Source organism: Ochotona curzoniae, unplaced genomic scaffold, assembly GCF_017591425.1.
Source record: "Ochotona curzoniae isolate NIBS_2020 unplaced genomic scaffold, NIBS_Ocur_1.0 contig_2688, whole genome shotgun sequence".
Lineage (NCBI taxonomy): Eukaryota > Metazoa > Chordata > Mammalia > Lagomorpha > Ochotonidae > Ochotona > Ochotona curzoniae.
Genome location: NW_024465553.1, coordinates 18,083,327 through 18,104,982, shown reverse-complemented (window position 1 = coordinate 18,104,982; position 21,656 = coordinate 18,083,327). Strand labels below are relative to the sequence as shown.

Sequence of the window (21,656 nt, the reverse complement as noted above, 5' to 3'; positions counted from 1 at the left end):
GTGCTACTGGAGCTACTCTAGGCTTCAGGTTATCTTCAAGATGTTGAGGGGGCACAGAGGACCAAGCCGCTCCCTGTGGTACCAGATCGCATATAAGCACCAGTTTGAGTTCTGGCTGATCCACTTCCAATCCAGCTTCCTGCAGATGTGTCTGGGAAAGCAGCAGAAGATGGCCCTGAACTTAGGTCCCTGAGACCCGTGTGGGCGACCCAGATGTTCCAAGCACGTGACTTGGCCCTGCCTCAGCTGTTATGGCCTTGGGGGAATGAACCAGAAGATGAAAGGGCTGTCTTTCTTTCCTTCTTCCCATCTCCCAGCCTCTCCTTGAACTCACATTAATAAATTAATCTTAAAAAAAAAATTATTAGGTATCTAGGCTCTTTTATAACAACCCTTTAAACATGACACAAATGTTTGCTAGTGTAAATAAGCCTTTACATGTTTTTAACACCTTTACCTATGCTAATGAAGTCTAGCCCTCTCACCTCTAGTCACAGCAGTAGATAACAGAGTAAAAATCTGGGAATATGTTTCTACTTCTGAAACTTTAAAAAAAATTATATACTAAAAGGGACCTAGCGGATGGTTGGGAGGATGGGTGTGGCTTCTCATCTTATCTCTTCCTTTCCCCCCAGATACAGGAAGAAGAGAATGAAAACAATGGTCTCACCCACTTTCCTCTAGCACTTGAATCAAATATGTAAAAATTATCCAAAATAAAATTTATACAATTAAAAAATAGAAATAAAGGGACTCAGCAGAGTAGCACAGCATGCTGGTTTTGGTTCTGCAGCGCCAGCATCCCATATGGGCACAGGCTCCCATCCCAGCGGCTCAACTTCTGATCCAGCTCCCTGCTGGTGGCCTGGGAAAGCAGTGGAAAACAGCTCAAGTCGCTGGGCGCCTGTACCCATGTGGGAAACCCAGAGGAAGATCCTGGCTTTGGATCAGCTCAGCTGGAAGATCTCTATCTCTTCTTTTCTCTGCAAAATCTCTTTGAAATTAATAACTTTTTTAAATTATGTATTTATTTGACAGGCAGAGAGAGAGAGCAGGAATCAGGATCAGAGCCAGATACTGAATCCAGGCACTCTACTATGGGATGTAAGCCTTCTCAACAGCATTCTAAGCACAGGGCTAAATGTTCACCCCTAAACGACTTCTCAGCACGGTAATATAATTAGAACTTCACAGGACAGGTGTCCTGATACAACGGGTTAAACCTCTGCTTCGGATGCCCACATTCCACATCAAAGTACAGGCTGCAGTCCCAGCTCCTCCATTTCAAATCAGCTTCCTACCAATGCATCCTGGGAGCCACAGCTGATGGTTCAAGTGCCTGAACCCTGCCAAATATGACACACACATGGAGCTCAATGCTCCTGGCTTCGGCCTGCCTACTGTAGGCATGTGGGTACGGAACCAACAAAGATAACCCTTCTCTTTCTCAATTTACCTTTCAGGTCAGTGAAAAACAAACTCTAACAAATAGAATTTTAGAGTTTTATGTGTGCAAAGTAGAAGATATCTGTGTTCTCTGTGTCTTTCAAATTAAGAAAATAAATGAAAACAAACACATACACTGCTCTCTGTCCCATGTCTCTCCCCTTCACATTCTCCTGGCAAAAACACAGCCAGCCTTCTTCAGCGACTGTAACAACAGTGAAATCACACTGAGATCTGCTGTCTTCATAAGATCACAATCTTGGTCACAACAACAGTACAAGTGTCCACAGTAATTCTGTGTCTTTTTAAAGACTTATTTATTTTTATTGGAAAGGCAGATAAGATATATAGAGAGAAGACAGAGAAACATCTTCCATAAATTGGTTCACTCCCAAGTGCCTGCAACAGCTAGAGCTGAGCTGATCCAAAGTCAGAAGCTAGAAGCTTCTTCTGGGTCTCCCACACGAGTGCAGAATCCCAAGGAGCAGCTGGAACACAAACCAGCACCTATATGGGATCCCACCCACCCAAACAACCTAGAGACTAAATCCTTACCTTGCACTGCCGGGATTCCATTTGGGCACCAGTATGTACCCCAGCTGCTCCACTTCCCATCCAGCTCCCTGCTTATGGCCTGGGAAAGCAATAGAGGATGATCCAAAGCCTTGGGACCCTGCACAGCAAGGGAGACATGAAGGAAGTTCCTGGCTCCTGGCTTTGGATTGGCACAGCTCTAATCACTGCGCCCACTTGGGAGTGAATCAGTGGATAGAATATCTTTCTCTCCTTCTCTCTGTAAATCTGATTTTCTTTAAAAAAAAAAATCTGGGCCCGGCACAGTGGCCTAGTGGCTAAAGTCCTCACCTTCAACGCGCTGGGATCCCATATGGGTGCCGGTTCTAATCCCGGCAGGTCCACTTCCCATCCAATTCCCTGCCTGTGGCCTGGAAAAGCAGTCGAAGACGGCCCAATGCCTTGGGATCCTGCACCCGTGTCAGAGACCTAGAGGAGGTTCCTGGCTCCTGACTTCGGATTGGCATAGCTATGGCCGTTGCGCTCACTTAGTGAGTGAATCATCACACAGAAGATCTTCTTCTCTATCTCTCTGTTTATCTGACTTCGTAATAAAAATAAATCAATCTTTAAAAAAAATTGCCTTCCAAATGAAAATAAATATTTAATTTATTTATTTGGAAGGTAGTCACAGAGAGAGGTCTTCCACCTGCTGTTTCATTCCCCTAGATGGCTGCCAAGGGTTGGATCAGGCCAAACAAGAAATTCCTGGGTCTCCCACATGGGTGCAGGAGTCCAAACACATTATCTTCTGCTGCTTTCCCGAGCACAACAGCAGAGACCTGGATCAGAAGTGGAACATTCCAGACTCAAAACAGGTTCCAAAACTGCAGGCAGTGCTTAACTTGTTATGCCACAATGCTGGCTCCAGCAGTTATTTTATTTTCATCTACTTCAAAGACAGAGGGACAGAGAACCAGGTTTGAATCAGAACAAAGAGGAGCTTCATTCAGATCTCACACATGGTTGGCAGGGGCCCAAGTACTTGGACCATCATCTCCTACTTTTCCAGGCATATTAGCTGAAAGCTGAATCAGAGTCTGAACCCCAGGACTCAAATCAGTGTTCTGATGGGAGATGCAATGTTGAAAGTGGTGGTTTAACCTGCTTTTCCACATTGTTGGACCCTCATTGGGAATCTGATCAGTAACCAAGTTGCTGATTTTTTTTTTCTAAGCTTATTTGTTTTTACTTATTTGAAAGGCAGAGGGACAGACATCATCTCATCTGCTGGTTCCTTCCCAGATGCCTGCCACATGGGGGGCTGGGTAGGCCGGATACAGGAGCCAGAAACTTTGACAGGGTCTTCCATGCAGGTGGCATCAAGCCAAGTCCTTGAGGCATGATCTGCTGCCATGTTAGAGTGCACATTTGCAGGAAGCTTGACTGGAAGTGGAAGTGGGACTCAAATCCAGGCACTCCAATGTAAAATGCAGTTGTTTAAAGAGGTGGGTCAACCTGCACCACAATGCCTGCCCCATTCATGAACAGCCATTTATGAACAGCCAGTTGTGGCTAATTCAAGCACTGTAAGTTAACAGTAAAACTGATTCAAGAGTGCTCTTACACTACTGAGATGCCTAAGAGGTGATTCTGGGTGGCAGCTTAATGGAATATTCAAAGGGACAGTTTTTGGTTCAAGCCTTATGTACCACCCATTTCCCTGCTTGGGTCCCTGGATCCATGTGGCACACCCAGAGAGCTCCAGGCTCCTGCTTCATACCAGCACAGCTCTGGCCACTGGGGAAAATAATCAATCAGCGTAGAGGTCTTTCTCTGTAACTGACTTTCAAATAAAACGGCAAGGAGACAGAGATCACTCATCCTCTGCTTTACTCTCCAAATGCCGCAGCAGCCAGGCCAAGGGTCGGCAAAAGACTAGCCGCATATTCTAAAGAAACAGCATTCAATAAATACACATGCACAAAACTCAAATACACTGGAAAAGATGTACACTTTTCCCTTTGCTTTTCAGGTTCCCCCCCCCCCCCCACAAAAAAGAATAAATGTGGGAAAATGAAATGAAAGGAAAAAACCGTAAGATGAGCATCTGGCCGCGTGTTAAAGACATCCATTCACATGCCAACCAGAGGGATGGAGCTCAGTTGCTCTCTCCAGCTCCCAAACCCTGCTTCCTGCAGCTCAAGTGGTTGGGTCCCTGCCATCCACACAAGACTGTTAACAAGCAGTTATTAATACATATTAAAAACATAGGGGAAAAAATCAAAACTCCAATTCAGAGTTAAATGTTCTATAAGCAGACAATAACTTGCTTTTGAAATGCTTAGTAAATCTCACAACCTGTAAACAACTACATTTTTGTTGCTGTTTTAAATTAAAGGGAACATATACCATTTCTAATCTTACACTAGTTTATTATATTACTTTGATATTAATTCTGTATTTCAATCAAGGGCAATAAAAATCCTTACAATTTTTCCTTCTAGTTTTCTCAAATCATTGCTATTGAACATTTGCTTGAATTTTAGATTTAGAAAATAAGAGAAATGGATCTTCTTTCAGAAAAAAAGAATATGGATAATAACCCCAAGGCAGTGTCTCCTAAATATAGAAGGACAACAGGACAGTGAAGTTAAATGGCCGGGAGAGGAGCGTGAGAGAGAGAAATGCAGAGAGTGAGACAGACAAAAATGAACAGGCATAATACAAGCTTTTATTTCTTTAAGTCACTTCTTTAAATACTTGGGAACTATTTCCAATAAATGGTGCAGTGTTGAAGCATCTGTAGAGGTTGTTCAGCAGGTAGAGAAATGGCAAAAGGAGACAGGTGTTGTGCAATAGTGGGTTAAACCTCAGCTTAGGACAGGGGCATCCCATATCAGACTTTCTCATTCAAGACCTCACTCCTGGGCCCGGCGTGATGGCGTAATGGTTAAGACCTCACTCCTCTGCTTCCAATCCAGACCTCTCTGAATGTCCACCTGGAAGGCAGCAGATGATGGCTCAACTACATGGGTCCCTTCCCCCATGTCGGGGATCCAGACTGTGTTCCAGGCTCCCAGCTTCGGCCTGGCCCATCCCTGGCAATCACTGACATTTGGAGGGCTGGCTGGAGGATCTCTGTCTAATAAACAACTTTAAAGCTAAAAAAGTTTAATATGATTAAACAAGTAATAGAATACTACTCACCGAACAACAATGAATCACTGAATCACAAAATAACATAATAAATTTCAAATTACAGAGTGAAAGAAGCCAGACACTTTCTCCCAAAACTAGAACATACACATATTTCTATTTATACAAAGGTCTATAGAATGCGATCTATGATGATAGCATATCAGGAAGTGAAAGGGAGATTGACTACGAGGTAGAACAAGGAAATTTCTGGAGTATATACCTTACCATAATAGTACATACATACATGAAAATTCATCAAATTTTAGTCTGAATACATATAGTTCTAGTGCATATGAATTACATCTAAATAAATCTGTCAAGAAATAACTGCATAAGCTACAGTGGAAGAAAGATATATATTGGTATTTCTGAAGCAAAGGATTTGAATTTAAAAAGTTTAAAAAGTAAGAATTTTTATGTATTTCAAATCATTTTAAAATTCAAAACACCTTGGGGCCAGCACAGTGATGCAACAGGTTAATCCTCTACCCAGTGGCACTAGTGTCGCACCTGGGCACTGGTTCACGTCCCAGTTAACTCCACTTCCCATCCAGCTCCTTGCTTGTGGCCTGGGAAAGCAGTCAAGGACGGCCCAAAGCCTTGGGACCCTGCACTCAAGTGTGAGACCCCAAAGAAGTTCCTGGCTCCTGGCTCAGAACTGGCTCAATTCTGGCCATTGCAGTCACTTGGGAATGAATGAATCAGCAGACAGAAAATCTTCCTCTCTGTATATGTGACTTTCCAATAAATTTTTAAAATTGTTAAGGAAAAAAAGAAAAAGAGTTGGCAAACCATGACCTTCAGGCCAAATCCAGCCTGCTTCTCCTTGATTCTGTAAGATCAAATCCTAGGAGTATTTTCTTCTATATTTAACAAAAAAATTAATAAAAATAAAAATTTTTTAAATGTTATAAGGCCTGGCACAATGGCTCAGTGGCTAAGTCCTCATCTTGCAAGTCCCGAGATCCCACATGTACAGATTCATGTCTGGCTCTCTGCTACCCTTCCAGCTCTCTGCTTATGGCCTGGGAAAGCAACATAGGATGGCCTAAACCCTTGAGATCCTGCAGCCACAAGGGAGACCCAAAAGAAGCTCCCAGCTTGGGATTGGTTCAGCTCTGGCCGTTGTGGCTATTTGGGGAGCAAACCAGCAAATAGAAGATCTTCTGTCTTTCTTCTCTGTAAATCTGCCTGTCCAATAAAAACAAGTCTTTTTAAAAAATGTTATAAAAAATTGAAATGAACAGCCAGCATTGTGATATCTGGGGTTAATGCACAACCAGCAACAGTGAAAAACAATGTGAGCGCTGGTACAAATCTGAGCTGCTTCCACTTCCCTGCTAATATGCCTGGGAAAGCAGCAGAAAAAGCCCAAAACAATTTTTTTTTTCCTGACATGACCTTTGAGCTCTAAGTAGTATTCTACAGCCTCCAAACCTTCTTCCCTAACTTAAAAAAAAACAAACCTGATAATCAGATTTTGAATTCAACACATACACTTTAATATAGCCATATTACTAGAATTGAGAGTTTTGTTATCAGAGAATTCAGGACTGATCTTAGTCAAAAGAATGTAAGCTTTCAGCAAGCGGAGAAGCAGCAGAGCTTCAGTAGAGAAAGAAGTCACCAAACATTAATTACTTCTATAGCCGTTCCCCAGTTCATCCATCTAAATGACCGGTGCGTGTGCCCAGCAACACTGGAGGCGGGAGGGGTGAGTAGGCAGGCACTTAGAATGCCTGGGGCCGGAATTACGGTGCAGAGAGCTAAGCCACCACTTGGAGACAGCAGCACCCCACACAGAGGTGTCAGCTGGAGTTCTGGCTACACTACTTCCAACCCAGCTCCCTGAAAATGTGGCTGGGAAAGCGGCAGCACATGGCCCACACGCTTGGGACCCTGACCCAACCATGGGAGAAATATGTATGCAGTTCTTGGCTCCTGGCTTCAGCTTGACCCAGAAATGGCTGAGGAGGGGATGGGGTGTAGAGGGGAATCTTTGGGGAGGGAACCATGAATGGAACATATCTTTGTCTCTGTCTTTAAAAAAAAAAGGAGGGAGGAAGAGGGGAAATTTTTTTTCCGATGATACAGGGATGTCTTCCTAATCCCATAGCCCACTGTGGTGACAGGTGAGAAGGCCTGGTAAAGTTATACTGGGGAACTATTCCCACAGCTGCAGAGGCAGCGAGAGGCTGAGCTGCCCTCCAAGCCCTGGCAGTCTTGTCCAATCTCTGCTCCTCAGGGACCAGGGCTGCTCAGTCCACTGACCTGCGTGCCGTCCTGACAGGACTTCTTGAGTGAAAGAAAACAAAGGAAGTGCTACAGCAACCAGGAGAAACTGCAGAGAACTAAGAATAAGTCCACAGGACAATGTTACAAATAGGATCACCCTCCTTTACATATGTCACTCCAGGAAAACTGCCAAGAACACTGGCTGCCCTGGACACACTTCCTGCAGTGCCTCCAGACTTCGCCCTGAAGCACATTCTCCCTGAAACCAGGATTCTCATTCTCTCTCAGTTTTGGTCCTCCTTTTGCCTCAAAATTTCCAAGTGCATATTTTATATGCTCCTAAATGCATGGCAATATTTTATTTATATTTGATGATGCCCTACAGTCATCATCTGTGTTGCACAGCTAAATGTACATCCTGAGGTCTTTATTATTATCTGTACTCTAAAGCGAAATCTTCATTATGTTACACTACTAAATCGGCTTTGCAACTAAGGACTTAACATAATGTCAGAATTCTAAAAAAAAAAAAACAAAAATGTTCATTTAAGGAGTACATTGCGTCCTAGCTCTATCCAGGAAACAAATCAGAAATCGAAGAATGCAACATCCATTTTGCAGAAATTATATTTAAACACAACAGGGCCCAGCGCAATAGCTCAGCAGCTAAAGTCCTCACACTGAACCCACCAGAATCCCACATGGGCACCAGTTCAGGGGCCCTGCTTCCCCTCCAACTCCCTGCTTGTGGCCTGGGAAAGCAAGTGGAGAACGGCCCAAAGCCTTGGGACCCTGCGCCTGCACGGGAGACTCGGAAGAAGCTCCAGCCATTGAGGCTGCTGGGGAAGTGAACCAACGGATGGAAGATTTTCCTGTCTCTCCTCCTCTCTGTATATATGCCTTTCCTATAAACATACATAAATCTTAAAACAAACCACAACAGATGGGGCCAGTGCCATGGCAAAGCTGCACTGGCTGCTCCACTTCTGATTCAACTCCTAGCTAATGACCTGGGAAAGCAGCAGAGGACAGCCCAATCCTTGGGCTCCTGCATCTGGGTAGGAGACCTGGAAGAAGCTCCTGGCTCCCAGTTTCAGACCATGCAGCCACTTCAGGAGCCAAGCAGTGGATGGAAGAGTTCTTCTAACTCTTTTAAAAAATAAATAAGAAAAGGAAAGAAGAAAGAGAAAGAAAATAGATGAAAAAAATTAAAACAAATTTAAAAGACATGTGTTTAGACAAATTCAAAACCAAAATATAGCTTTTCAAGAACTCTTATAAAAATATTTTTTTAATTATTTTATTTTTGAGAGATTTATAGAGACATATCTTTCATCTGCTAATTTATGCCACAAATGACCTCAAAAGCCAGAACTGCGCTGACCCAAAGCCAGGAGCTTCTTCCAGGTCTCCCACATAGATGCATGCACACAAGCACTTGGGATTTTCTCCACTGTTCTCCCAAGAGCATTAGCAGGGAGCTGGACCAGAAGTAAAGCAGCCAGGACTTGAACTGGTGCCCATATGGGATGACAGAGTTACAAGCAGAGGCTTAGCCTACTATATCAAGGCACTGGCTTAGCCTACTGTATCAAAATGCAACCCCAAGAAAATACTTATTATTTGTTTTTCTTGGAAAGTTAGATGTAAAGAGAGAAGGAGAGACAGAAAATCCTCCATCCACTGATTTACTCCTCAAGTGGCTGTGACAGCCACTGCTGAGCCAATCTGAAGCCAGGAGCCAGGAACATCCTCCTGCTTCCCATGTGGGTACAGAATCCCAAGGCTTTGGGCTGTCCTTGGTTGCTTTCCCAGGCCACAAGCAGGGAGCTGAATGGGAAATGGAGCGTCCAGGACATGAACTGGCAGCGATATGGGACCCCAACGCATGCAAGGCGAGGACCTTAGCCACCAGGCTATCATGCTGGGCCCAACATTTTAAAGATGATGGATTTACTTGGTAACCATTTCTGATTTAAAAAAAAAATTCTTGAAACACTAAAACCCAAATATAGGGATTTAATAATTTTAAACGATCAGGTTTCCAGACACCAACATTTCCATTAATATTTATTGTATGGGTAGCTGAAAGGCAGGAAGAGAAAACGCACATCAGAAAACCTTATAAAAGAGGTATCTCTAAGAAAAGAAACTTAACTTTTATTGAACTTCTATTTTTAAAAAATTTTACCTAAATAAACTATGTGCTCCAAACTACCATTTAATGAGATTCTATTTCACACAGCAAACACTTTAAAGTCTTACCATAAAACAAGGATAATTAAAGCATTTCTAGGTAACTGATTATAGATTAAAAATTATGAAACTACTCAGTTTTCACAATTATGAAGAACTGACATATTTTTCCTACAATGCATAATAAAAATTTCACATCCTTCCATCATTTGGCACAAAACTGAATGATCTAAGTAATTGTGCAATGACTTATTCTAGTGGCAGGGGTACTCCATTTAATTCAACACAAAAAATCAAAAGCGTGGGGCGCTAGCAATGTGGTATCGAAGATGGAGCACGCCTGCTGGAGTCCAGACTGCCCACTCCCACTTGGATCCAGCTCCCTAATAACGCACCAGGAAAAGCAGATGACCCAAGTGCCTAGGCCCTCACCCCCACCAATGTGGGAGACTCACAGGGTGCCCCAGGCTTCATCTGGCTCAGCCCTGGCTGTCCGGTCTACTTGGGGAGAGAACCAACATATGGAAGATAGCTCTCCCTCCCCAACTCTGCCTTTCAAATAAGTAAGTCTTAAAATCAAAAGCTTTCATCCTTAGAGAATTTGTCACAGAAAAGAGTGAATTTGCTTGGTGAAAAGATTGCCTTTGCTTTCAAACTCAGACACATAGTGATTAGTTTTTGTAGTCCTGCAAAAAAAATTTTTTAATTAAAGATAAAAATCTGAAATAAAATTAGAAATGCTTTATGATAGAAAAAAAAAAGCACTGCAACAATCCTGATGTAAAGCTACACAGACAGCTTCTTCACCATTCCATTAAACATTAATGAAAGGGTTACATAATCTCATAGGTTAAAGACTATAGAGGGAGCTGCAAGGATCTCTTTCAGGTTTTCAAAACTGCTTCCTCTGTTCTTTGATTCATTAACACAGACCTAAAGCAACTCTACCTAGTTTTAAAATTAGCCATCTAGTTTTTAGCAAAGAAAACTCAAACCAAGAGTAGCAAAAGGCATATCCATGTATTCCAACAGCTTTAAGTAAGCACTGGTTGCATTTAGTCTTTTAGGACAAGTCAAACCTGCAGCACACACCACATCCAGCCCACTTGTAAAGGACAAAACCATCAGAACAAAAGTGACCCGCTTAACAGATCATTTACTTTGTAGTTAAATGTCTATCTCAGGTGCATTTTGCTGTCAAGTATTATCATGATTTCCTCTCCACAGAAACTCAGAAACTGTGCACCCCATTCACTTACGAAATATCTTTGCTTTGTATTACTGTAAGGTCAAGAAATGCTTTAAAATACTTCTACTGTATATGACTTTTCACTCTTTGGAAATGTTTCTTCCTTGGTTCTCTCTTATTTTCAATACATGAAATGTTCTCAAACCAGTTCGTTTCACTGTTGTTGGCTGCCAACGTCTGTTCTTAGGTTTTTTCTTAGGTTTTCTTTTTTTTACAACAATGCTTTCAAGTGGTATAAAAAAAAAAAAAACGAATACAGAGGACACAAATGAAACAAAAGTGGATTGAATTTGAGAAACACCCTTCAACTTCTCTTAAAGTTCTCATGCCAAAGATTCTCAACATTCAAAAAAGTTCCAGAGTCAGAAGCACGACACGACATGTGAGAAGCCAAATACAGGAGAATGCAAATCAGGAACTGAAAAAAATTAATGGAATGTATAACCACCTAAGAATTACCACAATGAGAAAAACAACTCAATTCCTGGCTACTGGTGAGTTGCTTTCCCTCCACCGAGGAGCTCAAAAATAGTTTTTCAAACTTTTTTTGACTGTAAGAAACACATTTACATTGTGACATACAATTACAAGAAACGAGTCTCAAAACAATATTTTTCCTTGCCAAGCTCAAATGCTGGACCACTCTGTTCTAATTCCTTTTACTTCCAATGCCGGTGGTAACCCACAAGACTAATTTTATAAATTACTAATAACCATGACCCACAGCTTGGGGGGAAAAACTACTAAGCTTAAGGAAAAAAGGATACCTTTTTTACAACAGGACCTTTTGGGCAATTTGCCTCTTTTTGGTGGGATGGGCGAGCATTTTAAAGCTGCTACCTGACCACCCCTATTTTCACTAAAGCAAGTGCTTCTTACAGAGCTGCGCTCCAATCAACACAACCAACACTTCAGGTGACTATCAGCCTCACCTGGCAGGGTCTTTTTTCCAGGCACGTGGTCTTTTTCCAGGCCCCACAGGTGCTTTGGATGCAAGCTAACCTCGGAGAACCCCCACCCGGCAGCCACGAACGCAGGTCTTTATCCTCTATTTAATGATTCCGAACACTGTCTACCAGACGTGACAAAAGTTCTACACATATTCCTTCACGTAAAAATAAAAACAAAACCAGCGAGGTAGGAACGACTACTACCTCTTTTACAGAAACTAGGAAACGGCAGAGAAGCAAAGCTGGCCAAGGGAAGTGGTGGAACTGGAATTCTAGTACATTCTCAATTTAGCAAGGTTTGCCTATCCTATCTTCTACAAGAGTACCGAATTCAGCAATTCCTCCCACCTTTTCCTCTTAATTTCCCCTCATCCTGTCAATGTTTTTTTTCAGCCTTACCAGTCACGATAGAACAAATTTTTCCTCTAAAGCACTGGAGTGGAAGTCACTTAAACTTGCCTTTAGGTACTTTCACCGTGGCCCCAGATGGTACCTCAGCATTAAGCAGAAGCTGAAGTTTCGTCTGCTTTTGTAGACTTCAGAACCTAATCACTTTTTCAGGAAAACCCAATACTGGCCCCGCGGTAATTTTCTCCCACTTACCATCCCGGCCAGTTTCCACAAAACCATTCTGGCCGGGAACTTGCTCGCTCCCTCACGCCATCTCCTCCCTTCCTACATGGAAATCGCCTCCCACCCCCGCCCACTTCGACCCCATTTTGCTAGACTCCCCTCGAACTAACACAACTTCCACCTCCCGGGCGGACCCTCAGCCCTGTCTCGAACCCGAGCTTCTCCTTCAGGACTTCTCCTGGTTTCCCCGGGGAATCCTCACTCCCGGGTCTCTCCTCTCCCAGCTCAGCCATGGGGGCAGGGCGCTCCGACTCCTCGTCCGAGCGCCTCAAGGTCTCCACCCCGTCCGACCCTCAGGAAGACCCGCGGCTCCTCCTCCAAGCCTGCAGCCCTTCTCCGACGCACAGCCGCCTTTCCCAGGAAGGTCCCCACCCGACTCGTCCCTCCTCGGCCGCCCCCAGCCCCCCACTTGGGCCCCGGGCCGCTCCCTGTCACCCTGGACCCTCACTCCCTATCCCCCCATTTCCTTTCCCCTGCTCTCTCCGACCCGGGCCACTCCCAGTCAGTTCCCCCGGTCCCTCTGTTCCCTCTGCAAAGGACAGGTCGCTAGCGAGTTTTCCGGGTTCCCCTTCTCCCTCACCCTCACGCAGCCCTGAGTTATTCCCAAAGTGACCCCGCCCTCGGACCAGGTCGTTGCGGGTCAGTCCGGCTTTCCCCGACTCTCCGGGACCCCCCGGCCGCTCCCGTCTCCTCAAGGCACCTTCCCCCCTCACACACCGGCAGCCAGTCAGTGTCCCCAGACCCGAGCAACTGGTCGTCCCGAGACACCTCCTGGCTTCAGCTGCTCGGGTCCGGCGCCAGCCTACCTTCCCAAAGCCAACTCCTCCGCCAGGAGCCGGGCCATTCTCCCACCAAGCCCAGCCAGAGAACTCGGCAGCCGCCGCCTCCGCCCTGGCCCCGGCCCGCAGCCCAGGCCCCCTTCCTCCTTCCAGCCTCCGCCTTCAGAGCGCTGAGCCAGTTTCCGTTCCGCGCCTGCCCGCAGCTCTGAGGCCCGCGCTACCGGCACTCACCTGCCGCTGGCCCCGACCAACTCCAGCGCCACTGCTTCTACCTCAGCCGCCAGTAGCCACCAAGCGCCACCACCTCCCCCATGACAACAGGCCCACCCTGTTTCACACTTCCGACCTATCCATTGGACCGTGGGGCGGCGGCCGTCTGTTCTGATTGGCTTGGTGCGCCCGCCTATCACCGCCTCTTGACCGCCCCTTTCCCTGAATCGGTTATTCGCCCCCCACCCGGACCTGAAGCAGTCTAGACCGAACTTCAGCTGTAATTGGTTGATGGTTGAGCAGTTCCAAGTTGTGATAGGCTGGTCGTGGTGTCTGTTAAGTTAACTGGCAAGGGCTGTGACGGCTACTAGTGTTTGAGCTCGTGCACAGTTTGGTTGCGCAGCAGAAGGAAAAAAAAAAAAAACCGGGAGGGGGGTGGTTGTTGGTTGGGGGTTGCAGACGCTCATTTCTGAGGTTACCGTGGTAGGATTAACTCTTTGTTGTGAAGTTCGCGCTATAAAACTGCCCCTTAAGAACCTATCACTGCAGGCTTTCTCATAGAGGCAGTGCTTGCAAACCACCAACAGCAAAGGTTGAGTTTAAGAAGTGTTCCTAACCTCTTAGGAGAAAGAAACCAAGTCCTCCTCCCCCCTCCCCCACCTTATTGAGGTTCCGGGGCACCCAGTTTCCTCGAAGTTCTTTGCCGGGAGTCTCTTAAGGACAAAGTGCCGGTGTGTATTTAGCAAAAATTGGTCCACATTTTCGCTACACTTGAAGTGACCCTATGGAGAATTCAGCTTCCAGCCCCGCTCCTGGCTGGCCAAGTGAGCAGGTGACCGTCCGCAAATGTGCAGCAAGCTAGAGATGCTGTGGAAAGCAGAATTCCGCTCCTTCCTCCGCAAGCTCCCACCTCCGCCCCCAACTTAATTTTTAGGTTCCGCAGTTCCTAAATAGCCCTGCGAGCTAGCTGTGTGTTACATACCTTAAAAGCTTGTCTTTTTTTCCTGAACCTCCCCTCTTCCTAGCAGTCTAAATTAGTGCAGTTGAATGAACTGCATTTTTTTCTCAGTTGGCACAATGCACAAAAATAAGTGATTGCATTTTTTATTCATTTGGGTACAAATCACAGTAGGCATTCTTGAGAAATCTGGTGTTGCTATAAAAATTCTTATGCTTCTAGAAATATCTTAATCATTAGCTTTTTTTTTTTTGCTTCTCTTTTTCCTTTCCGCCCACTTATTGTGTTCTTAAATAACAAAACTGCAATGTCTAAATCAGATTTCAATGTACCTTCCTCACAACTCAGCTTACAGTATATGAACCCATGAGCCATCACACCGCATATACCCGGAAATGGATTGGGACTCAGTCAAGGAAACGTTCTCCAAAGAACTTCCTGCTGGCCAAAAATCTTGGACTTCGGAAAGCTTCTGCTTGGCGTCTTTCTTCTTCCTGCTGCTATTTTGTCCTGTATCTCTTTTTATTTACCAACCACCTATCCTTGGCTGAGCTAGCTCTAACGAAGCTCTAACATTTATTGATCCAGAAAACAGAAGCTGTGCATTTCTATTCAAGTGTAAATAAACTATACACTTCTACCACCAAATTCAGTGGAAACCATTCCTCCAGGAACTATAGCTAACAATAAGGTGTCTCTCCCTACTTATTTTCCGGAATCTTCTTTCCGTCTTCTTTCATCCTCACCTTCCAATTTAGAAATAACCTCCCATTCAGTTCAGTGACTCACCAAAAGCCTGTAAAAGGAAAGTGGAAAAGCCGAAATAACTTGAGATTGTCTGACTCATTCCGCTGAAGGAGGGGAGGATCCGACGTTGAGCATGATAAGATGGAAGCCATGACTAGACGGAAGGCAAGCCTGGGCTGACTTTCCCCAGCAAATGAAATAGGATGCAAAGGAGGAGGAAATCTTACTTGGACCTTGTGTCCTGGGCCTTTCGCTATATCACCAGCAGCTTTCTTCTCTCTCTCTGCTTGGTGATGAGCAAAGTTAGAAGACAAAGAATGTCCTGGAAAATAGAAAACAAGATCATAGGAGTGCCTGGACAATATTATGGGACTGTGGTAATGATGGCTTTGCACAGCCATCCAGACTAGATGCCCATAGAGAACATAGAATTAAACCAGTCTCCCAAAGATGACTTGCCATCTAAGTTTAGGAACTCAAGAAAATGACGATCCCCTAGTCAGGTAGATCATTGCCACAAGGTCAGCTTTCATTCCATTTCACCCTCTTATTTAAATAGAGAGAGAGGGACATTCACAAATGCTTTTGCTCATACACCCATATATGCTTCTGGCACTTTCACTGAGAAAGGAAACATAAAAGAAATCCACACAGCCCATGAGGGAAATTCTGAAAGAAGGAAAAGTTTTAGGGAACACCGTTCTGAACCCCACGAAGGGTATGGTGTTACACCAAGACTGTTGCACTAGACTTCACTGCTGCAGCCCTAACATGTTTAGGCACACAAGATCACTCTATCAGGTAATTACTCCATGCAGCTTTTCTTTCCTTCCCTGGGTTTCGCGCTTCCTCCCCTCCTCACCCCCAAATCCCCCATCACCCTTTAGAAACCAAGAACCGGAGTCCAGGAGTCTGTGGCTCTGTGTGGCATGGCTGGCTGTGGAGGTGGGGCCGATGGTGTCTGCTCAGAATCACTGGAGCAAAACAGGATGACAGGTATAGTGAGAGCCAAAATAGCCTGATGAACCCAAACTGAAGGCAAAGCCAAGGATTCTGGGTGATGTCCCAGGATCCTCCAGGGAGGGAGGTGGCATGACTTGGGCTTTGCTGGGTCTCCATCACTGCCTTTTCTCCTGCTCTGTTGAAAGTTTCATTTGCAAGGGAGCAGGAGCAAAGTCTCACTTCTCTGGTTTACTCCACAGGAACAATCTCCCTACAGAAAAGCTTTTTTTTTTTCTTCCCTGGATTCTACACATAATTCCAATTTCAGCTCAATCAATCAGAGAAACAAACAGAGAAACAAACAGACTGTAGAGAAGAAAACCACTCAGACAATGATCATAGAAGCCCGCCACCAGCAGCTGGAAACAAGCCAAGGTACTTGATAAGAGGTGGATTCCTGAGTCTGGGATTCCCCAAGAGTGGAGGCAGATAAGGATGAAGGGGTCAAGAGAAGGACGGAGATAGAAAGAAAAAAAGAAGACCAAAAAAGGAGAAAGAAGAGAGAGGGAAAAGTAAAGAGAAGTGAGGGACCAGAGGGGGAGAGAGGCCAAGGAGGAGAGGACAGGTAGAGAAAGCCAGAAAAGAGCCCGGAAACCCAGTTCTGGCGCTGAACCAGCTGAGTCCTGCCCCCGCCTGTCCCTGGCTATGGACTTTACAACACGTTGCATAACTACACCGGCAAGCGCCATCTCTGCTCCTGGTTAAAAGGTTAAATGTGCCAGGGCTGCAACCTATGGTGTCATTGTTCTACTGCCACCTGGAAATCCCTCCGTGAGCTCAGAGCCTGCTGCTCTGGCAGCCACACACGGCTGACAAGGATGGACGTCTGCCGTCAGCCAAGGAGCGTATCTTCATTTGACTTCATAAAGGTGAACACTGGCAAAACGCTCTGGCTGCGTGAAGGGAGGCTATCTGGGAAAAGATGTTTTTACCATCCCAAGCTGGGGAGCTTTCCAACAGGAGGAAGTGCCAAGCTGCTTTCCACGTTGGAACAAGACACTGTGGTTTCAAAGTTCAAGGCTCTGTTTCATGGATGGAAAGAAGGGGGGAGGGGAGGAGTGAGTCTCAGATAGAATCATTTGCTTTCTAATTCCAGGCTCCTGGGAGTTTTAAATACCACACTATACCTTCTCATTTCTAAATGATTTCATTCTCCCCACCCTTGCCCCAAAACATATGCCTTCTTCCATTCACCTTGTAGACTAAAAGGGGCCATCAAAAAAAAAGATAATGGAAAACACATTAAAAAAAAAAAAAGCAGCTGGCTCTGACAGAATGGATTGATTTTTCAATGGCTAAATCCTCAACATGCAAGCACTGGAATCCTGTGGGCACTGGTTTATGTCCTAGTAGCTCCACTTCCCATCTAGCTCCTTGCTTGTGACCTGGGAAAGCAACAGATGACAACCAAAGCCTTGGAGCCCAGCATGCACATGGAAGACCCAGAAGTAGCTCCTGGCTCCTGGCTCCTGGCTTCAGATCAGTTCAGCTCCAGCCATTGCAGCCACCTGGGAGTGAACCAGTGAATGAAAGATTCTCTCTACAAAATCTGATCTGCCTTTCCAATAAAAATAAATAAAACCTTTAAAAATAGCTATACCTGGATTTCAAAAGTAAGTATATTTGCTTTCTATTTTTCCATAAACTTTTTGAAGTGACCTCAGAAAAGCAGGCTGGCTTGAGTGTCTGTAAGCTGGGGGTGCTGTAATTCTTAGCAGTGCTATTATGCTGTGGCATGGAGCCCCTGGCTGCTATCATCAGATCTCTGGGAGGGCCAGTCATTCTTCTGCAGCAGGGAGTGGGCCCTCGAAGCACTTAGCACCACTGAAGCTTTGTTCATCTCTGTTTCACATGCATACAAAGAATTTCCTGGAAACATGGCTACACTCCAAGGATCTCAGAGTGCAGAATGCCTACTGCAACTCAAGGCCTCATCACTAGGACTCTCCAAGAAATACACTGGAAGTCAGGGTCTGAAACCTAGTGTGTTTCAAAATATATACACTCTGGTTCTGCCACTTCCTCACTGTGTGTCTTTGGGTAAACCAATTCATCTCCCCAAAATGTGGTTTCTTCTTTTACAAGACAGGGTATGTATTAGCTATCTTTTTGTTCCCCTTCAACCTCCATACACACCACCCACCCTCCCACCAAACTTAAGCACTTAAAGCAATGACATGTATTAACTCAGTTTCTGAGGATCAGAAGTGAGAGAATGTTGAGTCTGTGGCCCAGGGTGACTCCTGAGGCTCAATTCAGACGGATGTGCTTTCTAAAGCTCACGTCTACACCCACTGGCTTTAGACTTTGGTCTTAGTTCCTTAGATGTTGTGTCTTTGCGTTGAAGATTTTTGGTAGAGCAGCTCACAAGACAGCAGCCAATCTCAGCAGAGCAAACAAGCCTGGGGCCAGCCATAGATTAGAGAGCTAGCAAGATGCAGCCTTTTGACAGCCAATCAAATCTGCAGGCATCTGTCACTTTTGCCACATTCTATTAGAAGGAAGCCATTAAGTTTACATTGAAGGAGGAGGGGTTACACAAGCCTGTAAATACTAGCAAGTGGATCTTCAGTCAGAACCAGGTTAGAACCGTTCACTTTAGGATAATAATAATAATACGTCTTATAGTGTTTGTTTAAAAATTAAATGAGATATCTTCCTCTCTATCTCTTCTCCTCTCTGTATATCTGACTTTGTAATAAAAAATAAATAAATCTTAAAAAAAGAAAAAATTAAAAATTAAAAAAATTAAATGAGATAATATGTTCCATTCAGTGTGGGTTACATATAATAACATATGTAATATATAATTAACTTATATAATAACTATTATTACTGCTAACATTATTGAGGGTGTAGTGGTTGGTTTTTCTTTTCTGGCTACTAAAAGGAAAACTTTTATGAGGAGTAAATGAAATTATACATGTAATTCAGGGTCTGACACACAGTATTTCAATAGCCATTAATTACTTTTAACTTTCTTCACGTGTGAGATCTGACTGCCTCTCCAAATTGCTAGAACGATATGCTATAAATTTTGGTCCCTCTGGTAACTTTTCCAGGTTGTTCTTATTTCCACATAGCTTTTGAGTACCCTAAACTTGCCAGAGCACCATTCTAGAGCTGAGGTTACTAAATATAACCAACAAAGCTGTGGTGACCCAATCTTATTTCCTGCCTGCCCCGTACCAAGCAGTGTAAACTCTAAACCAGCATGATAGCTATCCGTGGCAGGACCTCCTACTTGCAGGAAAGTCCAAACTGACTCCAGCCAGGTTCTAGAGAGGAGAGTGTGCCAAGAAAAAAAAAAAAAAAAGCGACGTGGGTGCATGGCCGTTGCTATTTTCACAAGAAACTCTCAGGTCAAAATGGTGGGCAGGCCAGCTGCTGCGGCATCAAGCCATCACCTGGATGCTTCAAAGTGGTGCTACAATTTTGTAGGATTCAGTAAATCAGAGTTTTCCCACAAAACCTGTGAGAGGATACAATGGGAAAGAATGAAGATGAAAAAAAAGCTGGGAAAAGTCTTTCCAAGACTTTTATAATGAGAATGCTTCCCATTAATAAGGTGTGAACCATGACCTGGCACCATAGCCTAAGTGGCTAAAGTCCTCGCCTTGTATGCGCCAGGACCCCACATGTTCGCTGTTCTAATCCTGGCAGCTCCACTTCCCATCCAGCTCCCTGCTTGTGGCCTGGGAAAGCAGTTGAAGACGGCCCAAAGCCTTGAGAACCTGCACCCGTGTGGGAAACTCAGAAGAGGCTATGGCCTCCTGGCTTAGTTGAATTGGCTCAGCCCCAGCTGTTGCCGCTACTTGAGGAATGAATCAACAGAAGACCATCTTCCTCTCTCTGTCTCTCCTCCTCTATGTCTGACTTTATAATAAAAAATAAATAAATCTTAAAAAGAATAAATCTCAATTTTTCTTTAAATTGGAAAGGCGGATATACAGAGAGGAAAGACAGAGAAGAAGATCTTCCATCAGATGATTCACTCCCCAAGTGAGCGCAATGGCTGATGCTATGCTTTCCCAGGCCACAGGCAGGGAGCTGGATGGGAAGCGGGGCCACCGGGATTAGAACCGGCGCCCATATGGGATCCCAGGCATTCAAGGTGAGGACTTTAACCACTGCGCCACCGTGCCGGGCCCAAATCTTAATTTTTAAAAAGAAGCAGCAGTAGCAGCTCTGCCATCAATCTGCTGACTGTAATCAGCTGAGGATGAGAAGGGGGATTCCTACACACTCCGCGAAAGGGATAAAGAATCCCCAAGGAAGTTTCCACATGTGGCCTGGATGCAATAAGCAGCAAGTGGCTGAGGAAAGAGCAATTTTGCAATTACCAAGTTGGAAGGGAGTAGTTTGCAACATGAAAGCAGGATTGCTAAGTGGTTGGAGTGACCCAGCAGGGCTGGGTTGAAGCGGCTTCCTTATAAGGGAGACAGATATTGAGAGTTGGCCTGAGGCCAGGGAAAATGAGGAACTATAATCAAGAGAACCCCATTATTCTGGCTTGGAGTCATTTCTCAGAGCTCACCCATGTTTGTTATATGAAATATATACATATATACATATAAAAACACTCCTGAGGTATAAGTGATCCTTTAGCCAAAAAGCCAAATATTATAGGAAGACAAAGGTCCAAGTTTGCAACGCATCTGTCTCTCCTGGGTGTATTTGCAATATTCTTCCTTTTGTCTTCCAGGCAGAACAAAACAACACAGAAAGAAATCCTACCCTCACAAGGAAACGCCTGAGGTTGAAACTGCTTCCAGATCTTCAGCCACCTGCTGCAGCACCAGCTGACTACTGGATGTCACTACCCCAGGAGAGTGCGATAAATATTCACAGAGAATGGCAAGTGTCACCCGATTCCAAACCAAGTCACCTGCACAGCTGAGATTTGTTGTTTTTGCTGCTGTTAGGGGGAAAAAATATATTTGAAAGGCAAAGAGACGAGAGACAGATTTACTCCCTAAATGCTGGCACTGGCTCAGGATGTGCCAGATCCAAGCCAAGAGCCTGAAACATTTCTGATCTCCCACATGGGCAACAGAGACCCACATACTTTTTACCATCACCTGCTATCTTCCAGGGTGCATTTTAGCAGGAATCTGGATGGAAAGTGGAGCTAGGACCCAAGGCCCAGGGACTCTGGTGTGGGAATGCAGGCATTCACAATGTTGTCTTAAAGGTTGTGCCAAATATCCACTTCCCTCTGCTGTAATTTTTAAAGAAGCCCCTTGGTTTTCTGTGAGGCACTCACTGTAGCCTCTTCTCGTCCTAACCAATGTTCCCTAACATGACCAGAGTTGGCCACAGAAATGCACAGAGGTTGCTGGGAGGAAATTCTATAAGGTTAAAGGAGCAGTATGTACCAATATCAAGTTCCTCTTCTGGTGACTCTGAGCTTCTGTCCTTCTAAGTTTGTGTTTCCTCTTTGAGCCAGGAGATTTGTAGGTTTCAATACTCCTTGATGTCCAGGGAAGATTTCTGTCTGCCCCTGGGCGAGCTAGCCAATTTTAGAAGGAGAGAGA

General features: G+C 44.8%; 1 protein-coding gene across 4 annotated transcripts in view; it reads right to left on the bottom strand.

Annotated features, from left to right (window-relative positions):
- The window catches only part of NUMB (NUMB endocytic adaptor protein), an 81,390-nt gene extending 67,876 nt beyond the window's left edge, over positions 1–13,514 (bottom strand). For 3 of the 4 annotated variants that reach the window (XM_040975332.1, XM_040975334.1, XM_040975333.1), the window contains exon 1: positions 13,434–13,514. The gene's annotated coding sequence lies outside the window, so the exon portion shown is untranslated. Of the gene's footprint in view, positions 1–13,229; positions 13,379–13,433 lie in introns of those variants that run through there. The other variant, XM_040975331.1, reaches the window with a different exon arrangement.
- Between the last annotated feature and the right edge of the window lie 8,142 nt (positions 13,515–21,656).